The following is an 8,064-nucleotide window of genomic DNA, read 5'->3' as shown; positions in this document are numbered from 1 at the left end:
CTCTAAACCTAGGAATACTTTAGAAACAGTTCTTATTGAATTCTCTTCCATATTTACTGGAACATTAAGGGATTGGTTTCAAAGTCTTGGTGAATATATACATATACAATTCATTAAATCCCAGACTCCCTCCTATGCTTTGGGAGCTCTTTATTGAGAGTTTATTGGAGACCCTAATGCTCATGTTAACGAAGTTAGACATGAATATTTTGAAATGAGATGCTGCTCCTTGAAGAGAAAAGATCTTGATTTCCACTATCAAAGAATGTCTAGACAATATTATCTTCTTGGTGGTTTTAATGATGAAAATCTCAGAAAAGTTTATATTAACTCTTTACTAGAAGATATCTAGCCAGAACTGTAGAGAAAGATTGCATCTCTCTCACGATCACTCAAAGAAATCTCTATTGGAGAAATTCATCAGTTAGCCCTTTCTTCTCTTGAAAAATTATGTGACACTATTTGTCCAAAGAGCTTCTAAGCTTCACTTCTATGAGCTTGTAATGTTGTTGTGATTTCGTGAGGGATAACTTTACAGTGGATACCCGTAACCTAGCCTTTAAGGCTTAATCTCAGGTTTAATGAAATTATAACGGGTACCTCTGATGATCATGTCATGGCAATGAGTATGCTCTATGCTTGCCTCTAAGGAGGATCCTGCACATCAGAAAGATTGTACAGTCCCCATTGATCTTCTTTCGTAAAGCATTGATTGAAGACCCAAGTTCGTTGTTTGATATCCATGCGAAGGATTGTGTTTGAGAATGGGTCGTAGGTTGGTTCCTTTCTTCTAAAAGATCAAGGGGCTCCCAACTCTGTGTGGTATCAGAGCCATGTTTCTAGCCTAAAGTCCAGGAAAGTTAAGATCATAGAAATGATTTTAGAAGAACACAATACAAATAGTTAAGGGAAACTTTATTTGGGTAAAGGCACCAAGAAAAAGAATATTTGAAGAGGAAGAGGAAGAGGAAGAAGCCATAAGGACCAAAGGAATGGTTTGAAGTTTTGAGATTAGAAAAAAGGCTTTCCTGGGGTGAGAGAGCATGTCTGACAGAACATTATAATAGCCTTTTATATGCTTCACGGAGAAATCATATCGAGAGAACCAGTCCTTTAATCTGAGGATTTGTGGATCAGGAAGAATCTTGTTCCTGAACTCAAGCATTCTGGGAAAAGATGAGTTGTCTCCATTTCAACTGTAAAATGCTTCATTCTTACATAAAAGTCAAATTTTTGAATTCCATTTTTCACCGCAAGGATTTTTTTATAAATAGTATGGTAATGCTTTTGTGAGTCTTTGAATTCCCCGCTAGCATGGCCACAATAATTTCTGCTTTTTTCCTTTTCCTCAAGTAATAATGCACCCCAATAATGGTCACTGGCATCTGTTTGAATGATAAGATTCCCGGTGGATGGAATAGTCAAAGGTGGTGGATTATTTGCTACTTTCTTAAGATATCTGACAGCCTTTGTCTGGTTAGGGCCCCATGGGGGCGGCTTCTTTTTTAAAAACTTTGATAGGGCACTGGTGAAGTGCCTCGCATGCGGGATAAAGTCTCTAACATAATTAATAATGCCAAGAAACTGCTGAATTTTCTTGACAAAGAGATTATCATCAGGAAATTGTAATAATTGTTCAGCAAGATGGGGACCTAGACAAATGGTCCCATAAGATATTTTCATTCCTAAGAAATCAATCTCATGTTGTCCAATTATGTTTTTCTTTTCTGAAAGTATTATCTCGTATTGTGATGCCAACTAGTGGAATTGTTGGAGAAGGTGATGATGATCTGCATGATTTCTGGAAAATAGTAAAATATTATCAATGTATATCAGAGTACTGTGAATGATAGAGTTGAAAATCCTGGACATTGCTTTTTGGAGCTGAGATGGTGCAATCTTCAGCCCGAAGGGTAAAACAGTTCATTGGAACTGTTCATTTGGAATAGAGAAGGTTGTTTTGAATCTATTATCCGGATGGATTCCAAGTTGCCAAAATGCTCCTTTTAGATCAAACTTGGAGAATATTGTTGATTCAGTAAGATGGATGAATTGTGTCCTGGCCTTTGATATAGGGAATTTATCATCCCTAATGAACACATTTAACGGTTTATAATCAATAACCAATCTTTTCTTTCCTATGATTTTTTATGATTTCTTTTCAACATAAAATGCTTGGCATGTGGTTGGTTCAATTAAACCTTGCTTTAGCAAAGAATGACATTCTTCCCTGGCGAGCTTTAGGTCTGAGGGAGGCATTCCCAGATGGGAGGCTTTGGTTGGACTAACATCCTCATTCAGTTTATTTATTTATTTATTTATCTTTTTTAGAATCACTACACCTAAATATTTTTGAGGTCATTAGATAATGCCTCAAAGGGGAATGAAACCTGTCACCTTGAGGTGTGCAAAGCCACAAGTTCGCCCCTACTCATTGAGCTAGCCCGATGGTCACTGGAACTTTTTATGTTAGAATTATTATGTTCAAGGTAAAATGACAAGATTTAAAAAGTAACTTATGGATTACACTTTTATTTGAGGATGCTTTATTTAGCAAATATTATTTATTTTTGATAGTATAATGTGATAAGATGATAATAAAATAAAAGTTATATAAAAATATAATAAATTTTATTTTAAAAAAAGTTACGCATGCAAATTCTTATGTTATTCCATGTAATATAAAATAATATACAATTAAATGTTTTCATGACGAAATTTCAAGGCGATTATACATGTTTACTATCTAGTACATGTAATGAATTTGTAAAAATTTTGTATCGTTATTTATTTTATGAAGACAAGACATCTCCTTTAGTAATTAACCTATCCAAATTTTATATTCACTATATATTCTATTCCTAAGATAGAATATAATGTTTAGTGTGTCTTCGTTCTCAAATACATAAAAGTCTAATCCATTAAAAAGTTTCTTAGCCAAATTTAAGACTAAACCAAAAATTTTAGTTGCCAAGTATATTGCCCATTTGACTTTCTCACCACATTCAATGGAGTCAATTTTTCCGACAAAGAAAGGGTCAAATTCTTCCTACCTTTTTAGCCAAGTTGACATGCTCATAGAAGACAATTTTAGATTTAATCCCATCTCTTACTTTCACCACACAACTCTTTACGCAAACTTCAACCTTTAATTTCCTAATTGTATTTTCTTTAGATTGGGCATAAGCTTGCAGCACTCGGAAGCCTCTATACTGCTTCATGCTCTCTCTCACAATTAACATTTAAACATCCAATACTACAAGTCTACAAATGTTCAACACCATATAAGGTCAGCTTGATGTTTTGATTAAGCTTGCGAAGGTGATTGTGGTTAGTGTTTTTTTGATTACCAATATTGCCACAGATATATTTAAAGTTTCCATCATTATGATGGCGAAAATGGTTAAAAAAATTATAATATATACTGTGTTGGGGAGTATGGGTTTCGAATTTTGAATTTGAATTTTGATGAATTTGAACAAATTTCAATACAATTTTTTATTATATTTTATCCAAATCCAATAAAAATTTAAGTCAAAAGTCACTTCAAACATGGGATTACAATTTTCACTAACAATTCGTTTTTCTATTTGCATTTCAATTAACTTTTAAGACTAAACAAATGTAAACATGAAATATTGGTCCGAAAATTTCACATCAATTCATAGTCAGATGTAATCATAGGCTTTAAAGATGGGGCTCAATCGTGAAATCTATTTATGGACAACAAAGTCATGGGACATATACGAATTAAAGAGTGGATAATACCTTGAGTAAATCATGTGATAACTTTTGACATTAGCACAACTACCAAGTATTAGCAGTAAATTACCAAACACTCAAAAATAAAATAATTTGTACATACTCATGATACGAACTATTTTTTATTTACTTATTAGAGGTCCAAACTGAGCCTGGGTCACATTACCGCAGACAACCCATCTCCCATCCCAAGCCCAAACTAAGAGTTACTAAACATTTATAGTGTTGAACCTCTAAAAATTCTTTCCAAACACATCCTAACTTTGAGTTAGAGTGCTTTCCCCATATAATATTAAGTATAAGCGTCTCCTGGATCTAGCTATATCCCTGCAGGTTGCCGGCCTCTTAGAGGACTTCCTATTCGATAGTTTTCCAATTGTACATTTTAAGTTTCAATTACGGAAGAGATATGAAGGGACATGAGATAGCCCATAAACTATATGTTCTATTCCTAAGATAGAATATAATGTTTAGTGTGTCTTCGTTCTCAAATATATAAAAGTCTAATCCATGAAAAAGTTTCTTAGCCAAATTTAAGACAAAACCAAATATTTTAGTTGCCAAGTATATTGCCCATTTGACTTTTTCACCACATTCAATGGGGTCAATTTTTCAGACAAAGAAAGGGTCAAATTTTTCTTAGCTTTTTAATCAAGTTGACATTTATAGTGTTGAACTGCTAACCGAAACCTCTAAAAATTCTTATGTTATTTAATGGGATCTCCCATCCCATGCCTAAACTAAGAGTCACAAAACATTTATAGTTTTGAATTGCTAACCGAAACCTCGAAAAATTCTTTCCAAACACATCCTAACTTTGAGTTATAGTGCTTTCCCCCCATAATATTAAGTATAAGCGTCTCCTGGATCTAGCTATATCCCTGCAGGTTGCCGGCCCCTTAGAGGACTTCCTATTCGATAGTTTTCCAATTGTACATTTTAAGTTTCAATTACGGAAGAGATATGAAGGGATATGAGATAGCCCATAAACTATCTCCATTCTATACTATAGTCCAAGTCGGATTTTTTACTCATCATCAAAAAGTTTTTTAAAAAAAAAAAAAAGAAGAGAATTCTGGCCTGCTTGACCTCATTCTTTCTCCCCCACTTGCCTCGCCTAGTTTACCAACAAAAAAAAAAAAAAAAAATCCTTAAGAAGTCAGAAGCTAGCTATTAAAACTGCCTTTTTATAGCAGCAACTTGAAGCCATACAGATGAATAAAGCTAGATTCATGTTTGTTTCAATAATTCAATTTCAAACTATAACCACCTAACTCGTTTTCGAATTTCAAAACATCCACTAATCATGGCGGTGGCAAAGAAACTTTTACTTAATTGAGTTAATGCAGCCAGGCCGTCACTACCATGCAAAATGCACATGCAAAGGGGAAAAACCAAGTTTGTGTAGATTGATCCATTCCTCCTCAGCTCCATGACTGAGTTCTAGTTTTGACTTTGCGTCTGGTCATACATGCACGCGTTTACGTGTGTGTGTATATATAGACACTCCTCATCACTTCCTCTTTCCACTCATCAAGAGCTTCAACCTTTAACTTTCACAAAACTAATTAATCCTGGAGCAATAGCTGCAAATTTCATACCAATATTCCTCTACTGTTTTCCCAATGGAGGCAGCTGGTTACTCCAAGAAAGCACGCATACTGCTGGTTTATCTGCTGGTGGCCATGGCTGCCACCGGAGCTCGCGGCCAGGGCACCCGTGTCGGGTTCTATGGGCGCTCGTGCCCTCGGGCTGAATCCATTGTTAGAGCAACGGTGAGGGCTCATTTCAGGTCTAATCCCTCCATTGCCCCAGGGTTGCTTCGAATGCACTTCCATGATTGCTTTGTTCAAGGTTGCGATGCCTCCATTCTAATTGATGGACCTTCTACCGAGAAAACAGCTCCACCCAATCTCAACTTGAGGGGATATGAAGTCATCAATGATGCTAAAACCCAGCTTGAATCAATTTGGCCCCGGTGTGGTCTCTTGTGCTGATATCCTAGCCCTTGCAGCGCGTGACTCTGTAGGCCTGGTAATTATCACTGCGTGTGCATGCCTTTACATTTGCACTAGTGCTTGGACAGACCAGAAATCTGCATGCTAAGTTATTATTTATTTTTATATTAATAATTAATTTTACTTTTTTTGTGATTTTGACTATTTTTATAACTTAGTTAAATTAATTTTTTGTCTCTAACACTGACTTACTATCATAATGATAATCAATGAATGCTATTTGAAAAAATTAATAAATGTGACCCATTTAATAAACCTCCATTGAAATATAATTTTTGCAATATTTCAGAATATTTAAAAGTATGCATAAAAATGTTTTGAATAGTAAGATCTCCATAAAAATGTTTTCTTGCATATTATTTTTACTACCAAATCACTACATGCGTGAAACTACTTAAAAGAATAAATGAAAAGAAAAGTTGAGACCATATTTTTGGTAAATCTCCTTAAAAAATAGTTCATGCCTCCTCAAATATATAGTCAATACAAAATGGTGAATAAAGGGAAATTTTATATATGTACGTACATATGCATACACATACATATACATATGTATGCCTGTGAATCTCTAGCTATGCATTGGATATATATATATAAAGATAGAGTTATTTACGTTATTTATATTGTTTTATTTACCAAGTAAAAAGACATTATTAAGTAAAATATATATATTATTCTATATTGTTACTATTTGAAAACATAAGTTCATAAATTCACATTCTTAATTATATCAAATTACTCAAGTCATTTGATCATATAACTATGCCACTTACACTATCTTGCATATGAAATTATATATTATTGGGTGCAGACTAATGGACCAACTTGGTCAGTGCCTACTGGACGAAAGGATGGTCGAGTTTCATTGGCATCAAATACTGCCAATTTGCCAGGATTTACTGAATCCGTCGATATTCAAAAGCAGAAGTTTGCAGCCAAAGGTCTCAGTACTCAAGATCTCGTCACGCTTGTGGGTGAGTGCCTGCTACATTTTATGAATTAAATTTACATGGTTCGACTCTATATTGAGTGTGAAGAAGAACCTTTCGATAACATATCAAATTATTATGGTGCATTATCTTTTCAATGCAATTGTGTGGACTTCAAATTTTTTATATGCTATCTCACACTTTTAATCTCTCTAACTTGTGCTTACAAATATATAGCCGACACTGGAGTTATCTAAATAGTACAAAAATCTAGTTTGATGGTTTAGATTTAATCAACTCTAATGAGAGTAGCTATGAAGGATATATTTTGTGTAGTTGGCATTTAATTACACATTTTATTACATTTGAACCATATATAATGACCTTTAGCACTTAATTAATTTTTCGAAACGTCATACTTACATTCCTCTCTATGTGTAGGAGCGCATACCATTGGAACTTCAGCTTGTCAATTCTTTAGATACCGCTTGTACAACTTCACCAATACAACTAGTAGTGGAGCTGATCCTTCCATTAACCCAACATTTATTCCTCAGCTACGAGCTCTTTGTCCGGCAAATGGCGATGGGACGAGACGAGTTGGGCTTGACACTGGCAGTTCAAACGCATTTGACACCTCCTTCTTCTCAAATTTGAGGAATGGTCGAGGAATTCTTGAATCTGACCAGAAGTTGTGGAGTGACAACTCCACCAGACCTTTGGTCCAACAATTCCTAGGGTTTAGAGGCTTGCTTGGGCTTACCTTCAACGTGGAGTTTGGAAGGTCCATGGTGAAAATGAGCAACATTGACGTCAAGACTGGAGCTAATGGTGAAATTCGCCGAGTCTGTTCTGCAATAAATTAAAGAAATTTTGGTTTCCATGCAAAATGCATGCTTTCATCTTAAGTTTGATTTATTGAATTTGTTGCGTTTTGTATTTGAAAGAAAGTGCATTGTCGTGGTGATTTTTCCTACAATAAATAATAATAAAAATTGATGCGAGTGTTTTTTATATTGGACTTTAGGCCTATTATAATAATGACAGTACACTGATTCTTGCAAAAGTTTTAGGTGCTTATGTCAAAATTTTAATTTTATTTTAATTGAATGAAGGGTGCTAATGAGAATCAAAACTTTTTTAATAAGTCAATGTATTTTACTATAAGCACATCAAAGGTATGTAGAACGTGCAAGACTTCTAAAAAAAGGGGTTTTAGGAATAAGTTATAATTTCCTCTTGCGGTGGAATTTGATTTACCAGTCCTTTAATATTGAATCTTTCCATGTCCATCCAAAAGCCCATTCAAGAGCATGGATTTCGATCTTTAAAACTAAAGTCTTGATTTTTTTATT

General features: G+C 34.5%; 1 pseudogene; it reads left to right on the top strand.

The window, feature by feature from the left end:
• The first annotated feature begins 5,387 nt into the window (after positions 1 to 5,387).
• Positions 5,388 to 7,575, top strand: LOC131163856 (peroxidase N1-like; annotated as a pseudogene).
• Positions 7,576 to 8,064: the final 489 nt, after the last annotated feature.

Source organism: Malania oleifera, chromosome 9 (assembly GCF_029873635.1).
Source record: "Malania oleifera isolate guangnan ecotype guangnan chromosome 9, ASM2987363v1, whole genome shotgun sequence".
Lineage (NCBI taxonomy): Eukaryota > Viridiplantae > Streptophyta > Magnoliopsida > Santalales > Ximeniaceae > Malania > Malania oleifera.
This window is presented reverse-complemented; position numbering and strand designations above follow the sequence as displayed.